The sequence below is a fragment of the Phaenicophaeus curvirostris genome, chromosome 1 (genome assembly GCF_032191515.1).
Source record: "Phaenicophaeus curvirostris isolate KB17595 chromosome 1, BPBGC_Pcur_1.0, whole genome shotgun sequence".
Taxonomy (NCBI): domain Eukaryota; kingdom Metazoa; phylum Chordata; class Aves; order Cuculiformes; family Cuculidae; genus Phaenicophaeus; species Phaenicophaeus curvirostris.
This window is the reverse complement of record NC_091392.1, coordinates 40,639,539-40,661,127: the sequence shown is the minus strand read 5'-3', so window position 1 is coordinate 40,661,127 and position 21,589 is coordinate 40,639,539.

The window sequence follows — 21,589 nt, the reverse complement described above, 5'->3', positions numbered from 1 at the left end:
TTAGCAACTACTCATGGAGGATACCCTGGGTTGAACTGAGGGTGTGAAGCTACCTTCACTACCAGAGAGGGAGAAGTAGGTAGCACATTGGGCAGGATTTCATCAGACAGGTATGCTTGGGGATGCACATTGAATGAAAACAGTGACTGGTGGCTTCAGGGTTAATTTTGTGTTGGTCAAAATGATTCCATCTCTCCTTATAGCACTATTGCTATGGAGCTGGACTGTGTCAGGATCAGTCATTAATCTGGGAAGCAGCAAGTAAAGTGAAATGCTTTGCCAGCAGGGTGAAACCCTGACATAAAATTGATCAAAAACATTTAGGTCCTATTTTCAAGCAAGATTTGTCCATTCAGTGCTTCACACTGCCATGTTCCTTACTTCAAAGGGTTTGTAATTTTGATGCTAAACTGAAATACGTTAATATTAGCATTTACATTAACAAGTAAATTGACAGATGCCATAGTTTACATATATTATGCAAATATCCCAAAATCTTGCATGCATTTGCATCTAATTTTCTTGAGATTAAATGAGATGTACACTTTCTAGGGGAAATAATTGAGGCATCCAGACATATGATAAGCTAGGTGACTTGATGTGACTTGTTATACGAACTGTGGCAAAGCCAAAGGGCAGAGGAAAAGGACATCTGGCATTTTCATATGCAAAAATATTGTCTTCACAGTTGCTGTTTGGAGAAAACAATGCAGAAATCTCTCTGGGATGTGGTCAGAAGTAGTGGAGGAAGCTTGTGCTGTATCTCATGATTTGGGATATTGGGACCTTAACCTGAAGGGCCAGTCAGGGTCTCAGACTGTTATTTTTTTGAGATTTGAGAAAGAAATGCTCTTCTTTTTGCAGCACTGTGCAAACATAACCCAGTTGATTTCCTCTGCCCAGTAAGGGAACAAGAGTTTCCTACACAGGCAGGAAAACAAGGAGGACGTGAGTCTGTGATCCATAGAGAAGCAGGCTCTCAGACTTGCCTGTCACCGCTTCAGTACCAGGCAGGATGTTGTCTTCTTCTTCTTCTTACCTATCTGGGGATTATGAAGGATGACTGCTGTTTGCAAAACTATGCCCAGGGCAATCATCTTCTGCTTCAGGTGAGTTTGGTGAGAAATCTTGCTATTCTGACAGTGCTCTAGTTTTCCAGATACATTTAACTTCTTCCTTTGGGCAGAGCCTTGAGGATGCTGTACTTCATGCCAGCCTCGAACAAAGAGAACCTGAAACACAAATTGTGGCACATCTGTGCATTTTCCATTAGCTCTACTTTTACGGATAGCATGAGGTGCATGTACAGGCCTGATCTGGAGAGGTACTGAGCTTTACAGGCTCTCCCAGGATGTGTGCAGTGCATGCAGCTAAGCTGCTGCTGCCACCCTGGTCTGACTTCTCTGAGCAGATCATAGAGGCTCTACTAGGGTTGAAAACACAACTCATTTCCCTTCCTTGGAAACTTGCACATCAAGTCCTTAGTATACTCCTCCCAAGCAGTTTTCAGCTTCCCTCTGTGGCTTTTGTCAGGTTGCTACAAACTTCCAGCTTTTACAGGGAGGCTGTCAAAACATTGTATAGAAAATAATTTCCTTTTTTGGTTTCAGCAGTGTGCAGTAGCACCTCAAGCTTTCACATCTAAGTGGCTTCACTGAGAAACTCTTTGCACCATGCAAAGTGTTCATCCAACTTGGCAACTCTTAATGAAGTTCATCCAGGAAATCCTGGTGTGTTTGAACAGTGACTGAACTTCCTGGACAGCTTCTTCTAGGACTTGGCTTCCAAACCTTGCAGGATGCTTTGAGGTGCAAGCAAATGTGCAGCTGGACAGAGGCTGACCTATCTTCCCTTCACCTTCAAAAAGCTAGGACAATAAAACCAGTTTTCCTAGGGTTACAGTTCAGTTTATTTCAAGTTCTAGCTTCATAATTACTCAAAATTTTTATGTCTGTCTTGACAGTACTCCTTAAATTATACATACTCCTGCTTACAGAGCCGCTGCCACTCTTCAAATATTCAAGGGTACCTTACATTTAGTTTTGGATGGTTGACTCTCTCCAGGGAGGAGGCAGTGTTTTAAAAAGAAATTGCTGACGGAAAAAGTAGAGCTTACATGACTTGCAGCAAAGAGCAATTTGAGTTCTCAAGAACATGCATGTCATGGACATGTAAAGTTTATTTATTTGCATTTCAAGGGCACATGTGACATACAACATTGCTTTCTCAACCAGTAACATTACCTAAAATTAATGGTTAATGCCAAGTTTTTATTAACATTTACAAGTGCTTCGGAAGATTAATTTGTTTACTTGCATTATGCAAAACTGATTTAAGATCGTGGTTTGCATTTACACACATTTACATGGTGTTTCTTGATTAATACATTATAATACACACAAATCATGTGTAAATTGCAAGCTCACATCTGCAACATAAGCTTCATTTTGGGCAATGTAATATTTGACTTCTCTGGTAGAACTTTTCCAGAAGGTTGCAGTTGGAGTCAGGATGCAACAGGGAAGGAACGAGGAAGAGGGATCAGGTGGATATTCTGTGGAGAAGTCTTTCCTTATCACCTGTTACTTGCTGATACCCTGCAGTCATGAAACAGAAGAAGAGCATGCCAAGGACAGCTGGCAACAGCACGAGTTTCATGCAGTGCTGTGGCCCTGGGGTCAGGATGCTATGAACACACAATTTAGTTGTGTACTCAGTGACTTGAGGCTTGGAGTGAAATGGATGAACAGCAAAAGGAGCCAGTGGGAGAGAAAGGACCAGAAACCATTTCTGCCAGTCATGGCTTGGTGACCCCGGCACTGATCCTCTTGAAGAGGCTCAGCTGGGTACATTGGAGACCCTCCAGTTGCTCCACTCTGCTCCTTGTAGTACCTTCATCTGGGAATGTTCAGGCTGGCTGGTGGCATGGGGAGGACCAGTGGAAGGTGCGAGGAGAAGGGCAGTGATGATCACCAAGCACCCAGTATAGGGCTGGACGGGGACCCAGAAAGGCAGCACCCTTGCACTGAACATAAGGGCAAGGGGACACTGTGGATACTTCCTCAGTGTAGCGTCTTCCTAAGGGAAAGCGCGGTCGAACTCAGGCTTGCCTCATCTCTCCGAGGCCCTAATCCTACTATCTTTCCTCCACCATTCACCACCTCATCCTCCTCTTCCCTAAACCCTCACCCCCCCTCCGGTTCTTCTTTCTGTAAATAACTCTTTCTGATTTTGGACAAGCAGGGATAAACAGATTCTGGAGGGGGGCGGGGAAGACACTTGTTTTGTTTTGTTTTTTTCCTTTCTCTCTTGAATTTTGGTGTTTGAACTTGAAAAAAAATATATAAATATATAAATATATATATATTTAAGGAAATGGATTTCCTGGAGAACTATGAAAGAAGTTGATTTTTTCCCCTTTGATTTCTCTTGTTTCTCATTGGGGTTTGTTTTTTGGGGAAGAGGGTTTTTATGAACTGTTGAGATTTCCAGTTCAGCATTGTTTAAGGGATGTGAAGGAAAAAAAAAAGAAGAAAAACCAACAAAACCCATGAAAATCTTTGTGATGTACAAAACTTGTATATAGTCAAAGATGCTTTCTCTTTTCTAACAACAAATTATTTCTGTCACTTTATATTCAAAAAATAAAGAAACCTACCACAGAATATCAGGGTTAAAAAAAATCAGAACCCATAATCAGAACATTTTCTTAGCTGTCTTGATTCATTTTGTTCTTAACTTGGAGAATGCCTGGGAAGATTGCTGTATCTGTGATGTTTTTAAAGCCTGAAATGGGGATGAGTTGAAATATGTAATACAATGTCACTTGAGAGGGGCTCTTCCCCTGGCATTAACTAGTAGCTGTGTGCTGAGCCTGGTGTCTTGGGGTTGCCTGGTGAGAGTAGATGAATTGATTCTAACACATTTCACATCCAAGAAGCATAAAAATGGGCAGAGGCATGGATGGTCAACTGTCTCAATAGGTTGAATCTCTCCTTATATTGCCTGGAAACTGGCTGGGTCTGCATGCTGAAGGCCATCATGAAGGTGCTGATAACACTTCTAAACAGCCTGGAGGATTTTAGAGCTGTATTGAACCCCTCCTGTCAGGACAGCATGTGGCAAGACATTTGCATATTGTCTTCATAAAACAAAGTCCAGGGTGGAGGCTATAGATGAGGACAGGGTGGAAAACACAGTAGGAAAGTCTCCAATGATGTCAGTTTATCTTGACACCAAACATTAATCATGATCCCCAAGACTACAGGGAAGTTTGGGTCCAACCAACAGAATAGGCCGAAGTGTTATCTATGAAGAAGTGCTAAGAAGTGGCAAAACTTGGAAACACGGAGCAGTGAGTCACCTTTAACAGTGATGGTGCACTCGGCAATTTTTAGGGGAGCTAAAAATAAAGACAATGGACTAGTTGAGCTAGTCCAAGGATGCTAGACTGCCTGTGGGGTGCAATTAAAAGAGTGGAACGCAGCAGAAACGCTCAAATGCATCAAGCAAGACTCAGAAGAGGAAAAGCAGAGTTCAGCCGAGGAAGCTTGTAACAGCTGACAGAAACATTAGTATATTCAGATAATGGATAAGGGGAACATAATTATGAGCCAGGGAAAGAAAATCTGTGGCTAGTAGATGAAAGGTGAAGAGGATTATATGTACATAAACACATAAATACGTGCTAATTGAGAATCCTAAAAAAGCTACTAAGCCCTAACTGTGAAAGGTAGGTCAATGATAGCACAGGAGAGACTGAAAGGCTCAATACTCAGTTTTGATATAAAACTGGAGAGACAGTGGGTAATGTCAGCACTGCCATTCATTACGAAAGAAGTGAGACATTATCTAAGACCCAGCTGGGCGCTTTTCGGAGGGATATAGTTGGGGGCTTCAGTGCCAGGCCTCCACTGTCACAGCTCTATGTCTCAAGGTACCTGCCCTGTGCTTTCATCGGCTATACGTCACTGGGTTTGCTGCCGTTTGCTGCTCATGTGGATGGTCTTATGACGTTGGTTCTTCCCATCCTCAAAATCCACCAGTGTAATAGTGATCTTAGTGATGCCAGAAGGCAAAAGAAAAAGGTGAATATCATGGTTTTGGTTTTCAGTCTCAACCCATGTGCTTTAGCTACGAAGGCAGAAGTGCTCACCCTTGTATTTCTAAGTTCAGAACAGCACCATTTTGATGAGAAGTAATTTTTTTTTTTTTTTTACAGTGGGTTAGTGCAAAAATGAAATGTGACTGTTTTGGGCCATTTCTAACAGAACCTGATATTTTTTGTTAAGAAAACAAAAACCTGTATTCCAGGTCTGGGAAGAGTTGCATTAATTCCCAATCAAATGCAGGACACTGTTATCAAAACTTGCTAACTACCAACACAGAGCCAAAATATTGAACAGGTCATTCAAATGTTAGCTCCTGCTAGGATCATATGCCAAAGGAAGAGGGGGTATAGCCAGAACTTGCTAGCCAGAACTAAGTCTTGGCTTGGAGGGCCAGGGAAAATCTGAGCAGTTTGAAGGTTTCTAAGAGTTTCATACTTTTACCTTTTAAATTAAACCAGGAAGATTTTCCACTTCTTCAATAGCATTTATAGAATTTTCTTCCATTTTTGCTACTGAAATTGTCAATTGACAAGTTCTATGTTGAAAAAAGAAATATCTGCAATTAAGTTTCAGGTTTGAAAATATTCATCTTTTGGCCAAGCTGCACACTTAAAAACTGCTAATAGAGTAAACCCAATCCAAACAGGAAACTAAATAGAGTCGGTGAATGAAAACCAAAGATAATAATCAAAAAGGACTGAGAAACTATTCAAACAGTAGAAAAATATTTCTCAGTAAGTTTTTATTTCTGTACATTTGACTGAAATAAAATGCAACCACAACTTTCCACTGATAGTGCTTTAACTAAAGCAAAATAGTTTTAAGAAGTCTGGAGATGGTATCAGTGAATGAGATAGTGATAAAAAAACCCCAGGTTCTCTCTCCCAATCTCCTAGATGTGTACCAACATGCTGGAACTGGAAAGGGATTGATTAGTTTTCCTCAGTAGATTTGGTTTTCTTTCACCTCATCCAGAATCTGGTGGCCCAGGACTATGAAAAACTAGCTATGAAAAAATGGGTAAAAATATGGGGAAAATAATCACATTATCACTAGGTTTATGATACTGGAGTTTGACAAATGCAGTTTTATTCTGATGTTATCAGCATTTACCAACTCTTTTGTTTCTTTGAATAGACAGAGTTTACAGAAAAGCTTTTAAATACACCACAGGAAGATAATGATAAAAAAGAGCTTTTCACTGTTCCATCCAGGGTCCACTATCCTTGCCACATAGGTGGGGATGCACCTCCCTAACTTTAGGTGTCTAACATCTCCAAGTCTCTTTCACTGGTCTCAACACAGCAGGAGACTTTCCTCAAACATAAGCTGTTCTGGCCTAAAGATGGTGTCTTGGGCACAACTGCCCTTGGATGTGCATTTCTTTTGATAATTGCCCAGATGATTGGCAGTAGTGTGTGTATATATGTGTGCATGTGTGTGTGTGAGCATGCTTGTCTGCATATGTGTGTATCTGTGCATGCGTGTGTCTGTGTAAGGGCTCATCTAAGCTTATGGTTTTGATATTTCAGCTTTATGCTTAGTTTTTCACTGAAACCAATTGGCATCTAGACTCAGTCCAGCCAATGGACTCTAGAGAAGGATTTATGTATTCTCTAGATAGATATCTCTTTTGGCTCAGACAAATCTCCAACTAAATTCATTGTCTAGGTAGGTGGGAGTGTGGACCCATGGACATCTTCACTGGAAGACAGCTCCAGGTAGGTCAACTGAAGACCACAGCAGGTGTCTAGGTTAATAAAACAAGAGTTAATGAGGGTAAATGCCTGCCTTCCCAATGAGTTGCAATAAGTGCCAGAACCTGAAGAAAAAGGTGGGATTGGGATTCCCTTCTGGGCCAAGCACACTGCTGCTGGGTAGCTGAAAATATCAGACACAGTGGAGGGGAGGGCTGAGTGATGTAAAAAAGAAGCAGAAGGATGTATAATGAGCTCTCCTGTCTGAGGGATCTCTTGGTAGCCTGTACTCAATAGCAGATCAATAAGCAACACAGGAGTCAGAAAATAATGTGTAAGTGATGAAAAAAAGTAGCTGGAATCAAAGATACTAATGAGTGCAGTGGCTGACATTGTCTTGCATACAGCAAGGAGATCCCTGAATGTCTGTCCCCAAACATGGCCACACTGCCATTCTTCAGGACCTAATTCCTGACACACCCCACAGCACTGTCAGTGCAGCTGTAGCCAAGAAGTTTTTTTCCTGTGCCTGCCTTGGGGACCAGCTTGGGTGCAGCACCACTTGGGGGTGTCCCTCAGAAAACATCGGCAAATAGACTCAACCTACCAGGAGTGGGCAGGTTTCCCAACTCCTTCCCTCAGTGCAACTGCGCGCGCTGCTCTCCATCTCCATACGTACTATCTACTTAGATCTTTTCAACATTAATCCTGAGGTGTGCAGAAATCTGGCTGCTGTAGTAAAGGTCCCGTGTCAGATCCCACATTATCCTGCACGGGGTGAGGGGGGGATGAAGCCACACTGTCATGTGTCATCAGTGAAATTCATGGAACAAGAGGACCTCTTTCTGTCCCAAGATGACAAACAAAAGTTTAGAAAGTAATTAAAACATATTATTATCCTCTCCAGCCTCTACTGTCCTGGGCTGCCCTCTGTCTTGACTGGCCCGCGGTATGTGAACCCTTCAGTCTTCATTATTCTCAAATTAGGAAGGCTTATTAGAGGACCCTAGAGCAAAAGTCATCACTGTGGTGCCTTGCATAAGATAAAGCCTTAATGGGAGAGGGAAACTAGGATTTTGCAGGAAGATCAGTTGGTGTAAGAAGTACTCACTGCATTGAGTCAGGACCAAAAAAGCTGAATGAGCGTTTGCAGACAGCTGTGATGTTGCATTCCCCCTCTCTTTTCCCCACTTTCTGCCACATGAGGGGTAAATAAAGCACTGTACAAGTGAAGGGCTTACAGGTCCTTGTGCATTGCTCAGCAGTGTCAGCTCCACAGGGGTGTTTTCCTTACTTAAAATCTGGTGAGCCATCTTCTCAGCTGGTGTAACATTGGCACAATTGTCTGCAAGAGCATGAAGGACAGTGATGCTTTGTGCTTGAACATAGTTGTGTTCAAGCAGAGACTGGATCTTGACTGATTTAGTGGTCAGCGGGCCCCTAGACAAATTGTTTTCAAAAGCATGATGTCCCATGACAACAGGACATAGTGACCCCAAGGGGGCTGTGCTGCGTTGCTCCCACTCTCAGAGGAAAGTTGTGCTCAGCATTGTGTCCTCTGACTCAATTAGCTACAAGCATGTTCAAACATGATAACGTTGTGTAGTATAGAAAAGGACAGTGTGTTGGCCCAGTTCCAGCTTGTATAATTAATTTATCCTTATCTTAATATTCTACCTGTATTTTTGAGTAGGTATAGCTGGAATTTTTAATCTTTTCTAACTACGGCTTCAAAGCACACTTTTTTTTTCCTCATGTGACTTCTTAAATATATTTTGGCTCCTTTATATACATGTATGCATGCATATTTATATTCCTTTTTTTATGTTTTGTGTTGTTCCAGCCATAAAAGCTGCAATTCACTTTGCTTAAAATTATTGTGTGATTGTGCGATGTCCTACATAGGACTATATGCAATACTACCCTGTTAAGAAAATGGAAAAGAAGGATAGCACATCCATATATTGAAAACACCCTGAACTATCCAAACTCCTGTAGACTGACTGTTTATTACTGCATAGTGTTCCTTGCACCAGCTATCTGAATACTGCTCTTTATTCAGTAATCAGCCACATACTCAGTACTGCATATGCATTTGGGTTTGCCTGAGTACAGGAGATGCAATCAGCAAAATATCTGTGAGACAACAACTATTCTTTGCAGATATATTCTCTAATTAACGTAGAGGAAAATGTCTGTCTTAAAAGTACCAAAAAGTTACTTCATAATCCTCGTTTCATCACCTTCCTGAAGAGCTGCTGTTCAGATTTTCTTGGTTAAACCCTGCCCAATGGAACTGCCTGCTGTAGCCCATTCTATAAGCGTTGATGAACTCAGCAGCCAAAACATGGCAAAGGTGCTTTGTCCAGCTCAGTGCAGCAATGTGTTGTGTAGTTAATCTAGTCCATGCTGAAACAGTTTACATTGGCACATTAGCTCTGTGAGTGAGTGTTAAACATTTTCTACAGAAGGGATGCCTTGTTTGACTGCAAGGTGACACAAGCCCAGAAAGCTGCTTTTGCTTGAGGTGTGAGGCTGCTCTCTGAGAGCAATTAGGTGTGTCCTTGTTCTGCGTCTGATAACAGGTGGTGATAACCTGAATACCTGGGGATCAATGACTATAGGAAGTTAGTGTGTTTTAGTGGTGAATAAAGTGGTCTCTGTGTGTACACCCTATCACATAGGATTTGAGTTGGAGCAGTCAAAATTGCCACTAACCCTTTTGCAAGCACAGTAGGTGCTTAGGCTTGCTGCTCAGCTGATGGAGGATATTTCCAATGGCACAGCATCTCCTGCCACCAGGCAGCCACGGATGGGAGGGTTGTTCAGCATAGCTGTGGAGTGCAGAAATAGCCTCCATGCCTGGCTTCCTTAGCATGTGGTCAGCATTGAGATCACAGCCTCATGGTGACATGATTGCTGGTGCTGGGAACAAACAGCTTTAAGCATCTGTTCCAAGCCCTGTCACCTCCTCTGTGTGCATCATATTGGGAAGGAATCTATAGCTTTTCTCTTCACCTCCCCAAGGTTTCCACTGCTCTGCTCCCACCCACACAGGTGGGAGGTAGTGATGCTTGTGTCCAGGCAAGTCTCCTTGCTACCTCAGCTCAGTAATACGGCAATCTGAATGCGTGTTGTTCTAGGTAACTGGATGTCTGAGCCAATTCTTCAGTCAGAAGCACCTATGTAACTAACATGGCATTTTGACAGCTATCCAGCCCTTACAAGCTAAGCTGTTTCAACACTCTGTCATCATGCGTTGCCAGGTGGTTGTAAAACAAGCAGAGGTGTGCCAATACAAACCGAAAGATAAACATGAGGAGGGGAAAAAAGAGCAATGCAATTAATGAGGAGTGTAGAAATCATAAAAATCCAGTGAAGGGCAATTCAAATGATCCAAATCAAGAGGGGCTGGAGAACTGTCAGAAGATGAGAAAGGATCTAATGCATGGGGAAACTAGGGATGCAGAAGACCAATGTGAAGGTAATAAACAGGTAGCTGATGAATGATCAAGAACAGGCTAATGGACAATCCAAGTCAGCCTTGTGCATGAGAGGAAGTCTTAAAGGCTACAGGCTTTTCCTTTTTATAGATTAAAGGCACTTACATTTCTCACCCTGTGATTAATCAGTCCCTGGGATTTGTTCTTGTTGCAAACATCATATATATAATGCAATAGATTTTGTGTAAAGTCAGGCAAGTATTTATTCACAGCAAGTCTCCTGGGCAATGCTCTCAGAGAGACTTACACTCTCCTCCCTATCACTGCAGCTGGCTGGAGTTCCCATTGCTCAAAACCACCCCTCTGAGAGGAACAAATACATCAGTTCCCACCTGTCCAGACAGAAAAAAATGTCACGGACCAGCACATAGCTAGTAAAATTACAGATTAGACACTTATGTAAGCATGCTGTCACCCAACAAGTAGTTTAAACTTGGTTAAAATTTACCAAGAACATGATTAAAACCACAAATTAATTTCTAGCAGGGACAGGAAGACATTAGAGTATTACACAGTTATGGATAGTGTAAGGCTCTGGTATGGAACAGAAACTATTACGGCTCCCATTGGTGCATCTTAGGCCATGGCAAAAGCAACTTCCATGAGAAGGAGGATCTTTGCACTGCAGGATCACTCAGGTGTGTTGAGATAAGGTGGGTAAGCCTAAAGTAGCTACCTAAAGCATGTTGACTGCTGGTAACTGCATACAACATGAATAACATGTTCACCACAAAGTACCTGAATAGAGACAGCTAGTGTTAGTGATGAGATTTGCCACTGTTGACATTAGCAAGATGATGCTGCTGGTATCCTTGGATACTGGACCACCTAGCAGGACCCTCTGTGTGTCTTGGCTATGTCAGCCATGAAGAGGGAGGGAAGGTATCTGGATCAGGGGAATGTGTCTGCTCCTCCCCTCCATGTCACTGTCAGAGTCTCTCGCTGGGCTTAGACTTCTCCTTGCTGTACTAGTTAAGTATGTTCTTGACAGGGGCCAGACAGCTGTGACCACAGACTATCCTGCTGCTGAGCAGTCAGAAAGGGCACAGGTGCAAGGCTTGAGAAGGGCATCTTCTCTCTGGACTTCTAAGATGGCTCTCGTGCCTTTTCTCAGATGGTGTGCACTGCCTCCTCTGGCAGTCGTGCTGTGCCAGCAGCTTTTCACCATGTCTGCTGTCTGGTATGCAGACTTCACAGGGCAGGGACTAGCTCTTGTTTGGTTTCGGGCAGGATCTAGCAAGTGGGGACTTTGTTCTGTAGTGAAGTCACCTCCAGAGGTGTGACATAATACAAGCAAAATGTGAGCTTCTTTGATAAACCAATGTCTTTTAGCCACCTACGTCAGATCTATAAGTACTTGAGCTGGGACACGCTCCCTGGTGAGTCTTCTGCCTTCCAGAGGAAGAAAAGCAGAACTCAAAAGGGCAGGCTGAATGCTTTTCAGAACAAACAGCCACACAAACCCACACGAGCACTCTTGGAAATTAATCCCAAATCAAAACCAAGCACACAGAGTGGTTTAGTGACTAGAGGCAGCTCTTCAGGGGAATTCCCTTCTTTTGGGAGTAACATGGGATCCATCCCACTGTCAGGATATAAATGTGATCAGCTGGTGAGTGCCAGCACTGGTTTTTCTCTTTTAATTGATTTAGATATTGTGCTAGGGCTTCTGTACTGTTCTTGACACCTGGAGTTCAACTGTTTTGCTTTGTTAACTGTTGAAGTATCCTGAATGGAAACACTGGAAGAGAAGAATATTTCACAGAGAACTGTTACCCGGCATTGTGTCCCACTGCACTGCTTTTCTTGTGACAGCTACAGAAGGAAGATGAGCCACTTCCATGGTCTCCTGTGTTCTTCAAGGATGTTAAAGAAGCTTTGTGTGTCTGCTCTTGGGGAGTTGCAGCAGGCCCAGCGGGAACAGACCTAATCTGATGACTGGTTTTATGTGACATGTATATGAGTGACCTACATGCTGTCATCTCACTTATGAAACTGAGGTGTCTATGGACATGCAGAAGGCGACGTTGATAGGGAGAGAGGTCACATCTTTTCCTAATTCTGTAGAGGGTGTGCAGAAAGGCCTTGAAACACACATGCCCTTCCACATTGCTGTTTTCAAACCCAAAGAAGTACTCATGTGCCTGGAAAATCTCTCTGTTTTCACCAGATAAAGCAGCACTGTAATACTGGAGAACAATCTACTCCTCAGTGACACATATTCTGGTCCTTCTTTGTTAATGTGACATTCTGTTAATTTATTAAAAGACCTAAGAACACACTGAGCCTGTAAACAAAAATAGTGCTAGAGATAAAGTCATACCAGCAAACTAAAGTCGGATAGTGTAAAAAGGAGTTTACTCTGATCACCAAACTATTCCTGGTTCACTAAACATGTTTTTTCTGGCTACTTGGGCCCGTGGGCTGGTTCCTGTAGATAGAGGATTTTATTTCATGCCATGAGAGACGGAGTTACTTCTGCAGACAGAGAGCAGCATTAGCAGCATCGTGAGTGTCCTGGAAAAGGAGGTGCAATCTTCTGTTTCTTTTAGAAAGACAAGTAACCTGGATGTGGGTGGCAGAGGTGTTTTACCACTCAGCCTTTTCAGTTTCTTTCCAAATCTACTTGTATCAGCCATTGACAATTCTGTTTTGTCACTGGCAGGCTGTGTTTTAACCTCGACTCATACGCAGCCTTCCATTCCAACTCTGTTGATGTAATTTGTCTTTATACAAACATGTCACGGTAACTTTTGCCACATGGTCTCATTTAGTGGTTATGACACATCTAATTCTTTCTCATTTCTCTAGCAAGTTACAGTTTGACCCTCTTTTCAGAGAGGTCTGCTGTGTCTCCTGGCATGTAGGTTGTTTTTATTTTTTTTGTAGAAACCTCAGTATTAATTAACCTTGGATCCAGAAACTTTTTAGATGATAGCAGAGTTCCTGTTCAAGAATCTCTGAAATGGCGAATCTCATAAAGTGCTTACAGATATTTTGGCCTATCCTAAGACAGATCAGTTGAATCAGCTACAGCTTCTTCTATCCAATACTGACATTTGTATGGATTTCTCATTTACCCTATTTGACTCTGCATTGATGGGCATGTTTGAAACAACACATCAAAGAGAAACACACAGATGAATCACTACTCACTAGGAATGCTCTCAAAACCTTTGGTACAAAACCCTTGTGATATCTTACTTTTATTACCCGCAGTCCTTATTGTGTGAAAGTTCATTTCATAGAAATTTCTCATTTCTTTCAGCTTGAACAGTGTCTGAGCCATGGACAATCCGTAATCTCTAGGAATGCCATTAATCCTTTGTCAAATTGTTTTTAGACTTTTTGTAGATGTCATAGTTCAACAGCCTTCCCAACAGTCCCTTCTCTGTGATCTCACACTACTTAACACCTCAGACCGTTAATCTTGAAAAATTGGTTTTTGACAACTTTTTTTTTAATTCCCAAAAGCTTTTTCTCTTGCCAGTTAAGTTCAATGAATCACTGATTTGGCTGAGGTAAGAAGGAACCCTGGAGGATCTCTTGTTCAAGCTCCACCAATTCAATCAGGACCACCTAGAACTGTTTGCCCAGAACTGTGAACTGTTTCCTGATGTTCAGAAGGAACCTCCCTTCAGGCATTTGTGTACGTTGATGAGGTAGTCCTGAGCTTTCTCTTCCAGCACACTTAACCTATCTTCATATGAGGAACTCTGTTGCAGCAACTCAGCTGCAATAAAGCAGAAGGATTTTGTTTACATCTTATTGTACCTAGTATTTTAAGTTCTGGATGTTAAGCAGACTTTTTTCCCATTAGTAAAAATATTCCTGGATTTTTATCAATTGCCTTTTTCACAGAGGTTTTATTTAACTAATCTTATTCAGTTGTTTGTTTATGCTCTTTTAAATAATCTTGTCTTGGTGTGCAGTAGAGGAAAATGCATAAAGTTCTATTGACTGAAAAAAAAGGAAGAGTGTAGTTTTGAGAAAACAAAGCGATGATCATTCTGGTGAGTGCCAAAGGGAGCTCTGTTCCTCTGTGTGTTATCTCAGGTCAAACTGTAATGTCTTCACTGGCAGGTCATTCTGTAAACTAGGCCCAGGTGAGTTATCCTGCTACAAACTCCACCTCTGTAATTGATCTTGGTAATGCAATGATGTCAGGGTTAGTTTTGCTACATAAACTCCCTTGGTGGCTATTTCAGAAAATTATTTTTATCAAAACAGGTTCTTGCTGTGATGTAACTGTGGTTGGCTTGATCTTTGTCATGTTTCCTTTGCTTCTTCGTTCATTTCTTTGTGTTAATCACAAATCAGTTTGTGGTAAAGGCTGGTCTCAAGACAGTTATTTAAATCATCAGCAGGGCTTTGTCCTTCAGAGACATTTTGTTAATTCATTTTACATTTCTTTCTGCTGAGAACATTTCTCTCCAATGGTTTTCTACCATGCGCGTTGCAGAGTCATTGTGCCTAGACACCTTTTCACTGTGCTGAGATTGTCTCTGCTATAGTGTAAGTCAGTCTAGTCACTGCTGTTCATCTGCCTGACATACCATGGCTTTTTAATTAGATGTGTATTTGTTCCTGCATTGTTTGCTTGTGGTTCAGACTGGGCAGTAAGCAACTGCAAGCAGTTGTCTGCTAGAGCATTATAAACATCTATTTCTCATAAGTGCTGTTGTGGGCACCGCTACAAAAAACATCACAGCTGAGAGAGGTAATGTTAAAAACAAGCCAGCTTAGGCCTGGCAGTGCCTGATCCTGCCCATCAAATACACAACTCTCTCTCTTATTACAAGTATTTATGGTCATTCCAAGGGCAAATGGTCAAGTCTCCTTTTTGAAATATCTGCTATTTTTGAGCATGGTTTAGTGGCAGATAGGGAAGGTTGGACTCAACGATCCAAGAGGCCTTTTCCAACCTGGTGGTTCTATGATTCTATGATTAATTATATCACAAAAGCAGATTATTGCTTTTTAAAAAAAAAACCCCTTTAGATTTGTATAATGTTGTTTTATTTCCCTACTATGCTTTTTAACAGGATAAGCAATATTCTAGTCTACCAGCTAGTTTCTGGTAGAAACAGGGCATTTTGCACAAATGGCATTCTCATCCAGACCAGAAAGTTCTCTAACAATTTTTGCCTTGCTCTTTGCACCCACTGGTGAACAGAAATCCTGCCAACATGCACATGTTTCCATTGATCTCTAGCTTAGTATTTTGCAGTACCTGTGCATTTTTAGACAAGATCTATATTGTAGGCCTCTGCTGCCTCTCAGCCTGCCAGATCTCACCTCTGTCTGCATAGTCACACACATGCCATCTCCACGATGCAAGAGGAAACTGGAAATGGGACAACTTTGCTGTAACAATCAACAGTGCAAGGTACAAATGCGGGCACTTCAGAAGTGCTTTCATGAACTAGAGACATGCAGTAGGTTGTAATACGTGGTGTCTTCTGCACAGTGGCACACATATTGGTGATCTCTAGCTTGCCAGTGCTTTACACTCTCCCACACCCGTTGTCTCTTCCAGGAATAGAGATTCAGGTGACCTGTCCTCCATGTGGCACTGAAAAGATGAGAGCTTCTCCATGTTACTGTCTGTACATTTTTAAATGGCCACCCTCATGTCACGTGAATTGGGAATGTAAATGTGTAAACCCCATTTGCAAGACTGAGGATCAGCTTCCTCTCTTGGCAGCCTTATGCATCCCTTGCTGAACACAAATTTCTTCCTATCATGGGTGACTCACAGCCCAGGGTCTCCTGTCACTGATGTGCCTGCTGAGTTCCCTAAGTATACTCTAGTCACCAGAAACAGAACGGCAAATTTTGAAGGCACAGGAGCATCACAAATCTCTGTGTTTGCCTTTCCTCAAGGAAATTAATGTTTGTGACAGAGGCAGAAGACAGCAACCTGCCTCTCCCTCTCCCAGATACTGTCTGGGCATGGGGAATCACTCACCACTCTTTTCCTAGATCAGAGGGAAGCTCTAATGTGTGACTTTTGGTGCACAGTGCATGACTGGCTGGGTTGAGAACTGGACTTATCCCTGTGCACGCAGTCTCTGCACCTTCCTTCCCCCCTATCCCCCATATCTTGTAAGCATCTGGAGTTCCTCAGGTATGTGCAAAAAAAATCTTTCTCTTTCTGCCTCACTGCTGCATGCTGCTATAACCCCATAGGCTCTGACCTGCCCCTGCACCCAGCTAACACACCAACTATTGCTGCCAAAACACCTTCCTCACTACAGTCCACCCCCACAGAGTATGAACCATCTAAAAGCCCAACTCTTTTCTGGTCTGCTTTGATATGAGACCTTCCCAGCTTCTGAGCCTTGCAGCATCCTACACCCCACCCCACTGTGAGTGTCTTCTTTCTGGACTCCTCAGAGCAGTTTGTGGACTGTTGCCTCTGCAGCTGGCTGCAGGGCCCACAGGTAGAGAAGGCAGGACCTAATTATCTGCTTGAACAAAAAAGCTCCTGTAGCTGTGACATGACACAGTTGTTCTCTGCTGGTACAGTTCAAAGCCACAAAGCATCAAGAAAGCGCAGCTCTGCTGCCTGCAGCTTTGTTCGCTGCAGTGGTGTGGACACAGGTACTGTGATGCATTAGAGCACTCAGTGCTATCAGTGCTGGTGTGAGGTGTGCCAGAGGTTCAGAGCACCAGGGCAGAGCACCTAAGTGAGGTGAAGGGTGTGAAAAAAAAATGCAGCTTCTGAAAGACCAAGTCACTAGGTGACCTGCTAGGTCACCTACTAGGTGACCCGCACACGTTGGCAAGTGGGACTACTGGTTCAGTGCTGGTGAAGGTAGTTCAGGGCAATGGAGGCTCTTATTCAGGCTGCACAGTGCAGGAAAATAAGCCTACTTTGGCCTGAGGTTCCCCTCATACTGTTGTTGCCCCACCTCAGCATGGAGGCCATGTAAGAGCATGTGGCCTATGCCTTGCCTATGGGAAACACCAGGAAAGCCCTGGCACAAACACATGGAAGAATTTTTTGCAATCAGCTAGTGATTGATTAAGTCTGTTGAAGCTACTGACATCACCATAGCCCATTACAGAAGACGTAGCCTAAACAGATCTCACAGAGTGCTGAGCAAAGCAGAAAGGAAAGCTTGAAAGTTGGGAAAGAGAGCCCAGGCCTAGAAGGAAAGGAATTGTAGATGGAAAAAAGGCTTTACTGAAGAGTTAGGAACATGAACTGGAGGTGGTAAACTGGTTGTGTCTGCTGAGAAAAGATCTGGAACTGTTACAGAAGGGATAACTGCCCTTAGGTCATGTGTGTGCCCATGTGCCATTTGAACATGTCTCAGGGGTGAGCTCCTCTCCACCTGTCTGAAGAACAACAAAAGAGGTGACCAGCAGCACTTAGGATGCCTCTGCCCTCCATACATGCAGCAGTTGTGACCTGCAGGGCTCAGCCTTCCTCACGCTTGCATGATGCCTCCTGTCAGGTCTTGCCAGTTGGATTGGGCAGGCAACTCACAAACATAGAGACAGCTGTGGAAGAAGGATCTTGGCTCCCACCCAGAGTGTAGCTTACTTTTGAGTCTAAAATGCATAATTAAGCACAAATAAAAAGCATTCCCTTCTTCACTCTGCTCATTTGCATTTAGGTGCCTCCAGGAGCAGCCAGCTAAAGCCCTTGCAAGCAGCCCAGACCCTGTTGTACCGCGTTAGAGCTACCTCTTCCCTCTGCTCCTTCATTTATCTTCATGAGTTACAATTGAGAGCTCTGAAAATGAAGGCACACAGCTGTACCAGAAGACAGGAAACAATTCTTCACAGAGAAAAGAGGAGGATCCAAGTCGTGGATTTAAACTCCTTGATGATTTCCACTTCTGAGGCTTCTGCTTGTATTGTAGGGTCTCCCAGGGTGTGCAGGGCTTTGAGGGTCTGTGAAGAATTTTTTTGACAGAATGTTTCTGTTAGAAAATGCTGATTCATTATGCTCTTGTTGTTTGGCAGGAATGTACTCTATTGGATAAATCCATTTATGGGACTTGGGCATTTTAAATACTTGTTTGGTAGGGCAGGAGAACAGTTAGTATCTGCTGTGTTGCCCCTTATCTTGGCTCCCAGCCTCCTGCTTTGGAGCCCAGGAGCTGTAGCCAGGCCAGGAAACTTCTTTTATTGGCAACCAAAGGGTAGTTATCCCTTAAGTATTTTCAAAATTAAACATTTTGAACGTTTCATTTGTCAGAGCCAGAGGGGCTCCAAATGGTGGAACTTGAGAAATTTCAGAGCCTTCAGTGAATGTTAGTGCCTCATAGATGAATCCCTGTAACTAATTCTGTTCTGGCTCCTCATCTGAGGTAATGCAATATAGGAAGGGTTCACTCACACCTCTGTCAGTGGTCCTTGTCTGCATGTTTCATATCCAGGGTTATACGAGGGAAGGTAGTTAACACTGATGGCATCTTGCAGTGGAGAGAAAGATCAAGGAGGAAAAGATTCCTTAGCCTGACTGTAGGCGTGGAATTGGCAATAATTTAGGAATAAGGCAGTACCTGGGCTCTGACTGTCCTGAGCTGGCTCTGCTTAGATGTGGAAACAAAATACCTCAAGGCTTGTCCAGCACTCCACACATAAAAGAGGATCTGGGAAGTTGTGGGAGATGTAGGAAACAAGCAAAAAGACTGTCGCTGGAAACACTTCATTTCTTAGACTTAGGGTCTTAGACTGCCAAACATGTCTGAGTCAGACAGGTCCCATCAGAATCAGTGAGCTGATGGGTGGGAGGTGGGGAGGAAGCTAGCAGTGGACAGGATGCTGAATAAGTGCAACAGCTGCACCAGAAGCCGTTCTCCTTCAGAGTAGCCTTTGACTGCCTATAGGTGAACATCATGGCAGGTCTGACATTCCAGAGTTTTGTCAGAACTATGCACAGCGATGGGCAGGAGCAGCTCTGTGGCAACTCACGAAACAACTCAGCCATTCCCAGCAGTTCTGGGGCAGTATATATAATTGAAGAGCTCTGGGAGGTTTGCAGACTTGTGGCTCTCCACCAGTTAGGACTAAAAGTCTCCACTTATTAACAACTGGCTTGTTTAAATAACAGTTCCCATTAAGTGCTTTAACTGTGCACACGTCTAAGCACTGGAAAACTTACGTGCCTTCTGGGCTTCTGCCCAATGTCTCATGGGTGCCTCTCTTTGCAGCCCCTGTGCCAATCCCTCTGCTCCCTGCTCCCCTCTAGATGCTGGGAGGCATCAATCCCTGCCCACAGCCCACTGCCCTTGTTCCCACAGGAATGCCTTCCTGCTTGTGCATGCACAGACCAGCAGTACTTCCCCCTCCTGGTAATGTGCTCACACTTCTGTGCATCAATTAGGCTGCTTTTTGGAAGAAAAGTGGATTTTGCATTCAGTGCCAGCACCAGAGGGAAGGTGCGTTGGATCTTGATGGAAGAGATGATGTGTGAGGTTTTACTTTCTTCTCCCCTAGTGCTCCTGAGACACACTTATGCCGTGCTTGTACTGTTCCCAATGAACATGTTTTCCCACTCTTGGACTTCACAGAAGCTTTGCAATTTTCTTCTCTTCTCTTGCATTTTGAGCCCACCCTCTCCTCAAAAACAGAAAAAGAAACTCAAGCCTAACTTTTAGAGTAAAACTTCTGCCAAAGCATGTTGTGTTCTAAACGTGGAACATGAGGTGTCTCAGGGGAGGTGATACCAGAACCCATACATTTCCCAGGCCATAGCAAGAGTGCTTCACAACTGAGCAGTGCCTACATCTAGAGGAGACTTGGCCTCCTCCTTCAACTCGCCCAGTCTGGACCATGTTGCGGATTCATTGCTAAGGCATCGTTAAACACTTCAGCAGTCAGGTGAGGAATGGCTTCTCCCCCAGCATATGGGATCACCACTACATATTGGACTTGTGAAGGCAATAGCTGGAACTTGGAATGAGAAGCACATGACGGACACAGAGAAGGATGCTTAGCCAGAGCAGGGGTGCCTTTGCCACGGAACAGCCTTGGAGCCTTGCTTCTGCTTTGTGGGCCCCAACCACATGTCCCAGACCATGCAATCAGCTGTGTCAGGTGCAGGAGATCCCAGTGTGGGGACAGATGCAGGGTGAAGCTAGGAGGGAGGAAATTGTATCTCTCTCAGGTTTGCTGCAAGAGGGGAAGAGGTGGGACATTCAGGTTGCCAGACCCTTGTGGGACTTCACAAGATGCAGAGTGCTCTGTGCCTAGCCATTATCACTATCCTTGGGTTCCCTCACTCTTCATTCCTACAACAGATTCCTCATTTCATTGTGTGCACTGTACATTCCCTTTTCTTGTGTTTCAAAGCTTGTCTGGTCCTACTAGTTATGGATGGGGAAATTTCTTCAAACACAACTCCCAGCGCTGAGGAAATCACTAATCCCAATGGTGCTCTGGTTTCCCTGCTCTTCTGGATAGATGCTGTCCTTTCTGCAGCATGTTGCTGGCACATCTCCAATGCTGGCTGCCTCTTGGCATGATAGGAGGTACTTTAACATAAGGACTCCTGACTCCCAGGCCCATGGTACCACCCTCTCTCCAACCTTTCCATGCACAGGCTCTTCAGCGAGCACTGCAGTCCCTTTGCTTTTTCCCTGGGTATCCCACAACCTCTTCCAGCAAAATACTTCTTAATGTGAAATCCAGTAGGATCAATCCTCTGCAATTCCTGCTCCTCCACCTCTCCCTCTGCTACATCCTGAGCCTCTCCTGCGTGCAAGAGGCATTTTGGCATGTCCTATGCTGTTAGGCCCTAGGGAATAAAAAGTGAACTGAAGTTTATTGATAGAACTACTGAAGGGTTTCTTTTTCTATCCTTGAGCTGCAGGGAGGGAGAGAGAGGCAAGCAGAAAGGTCAAGTTATCCTCTCTGGCTCTACTGATAACATTTCATTCATCTATGGGCAAGATGAATGTACTGAGAATCCTTCAGGCTGTCTGGTGCTGTCTTCTATCTCTTACTTCCAAATTAACCATGTATTTCCTCTGCTCTGAACACCAGTCCCTGGGACTTTGTGAAGAGATGCATCTGGTGTTTAGCATCAGTCATGATTTATACCTCTGCTACCATCTTCTCTAGACCCTTTAAGGGATGGAGTTAGTTTGTGGGGCCAGTTTGAATTGCTTATGTTGTGCTTGTGCTCTTAATCCTATAGGTGAGGTGCCTCCAAAGACAGCTTGTGCTTACAGAAACCAACAGCTGAAAGATGATGGGACAGAGCAATGAAGTAGTGTGAGCAGCATAGATGGTAAACAGCCTCATTTGTTCTGTG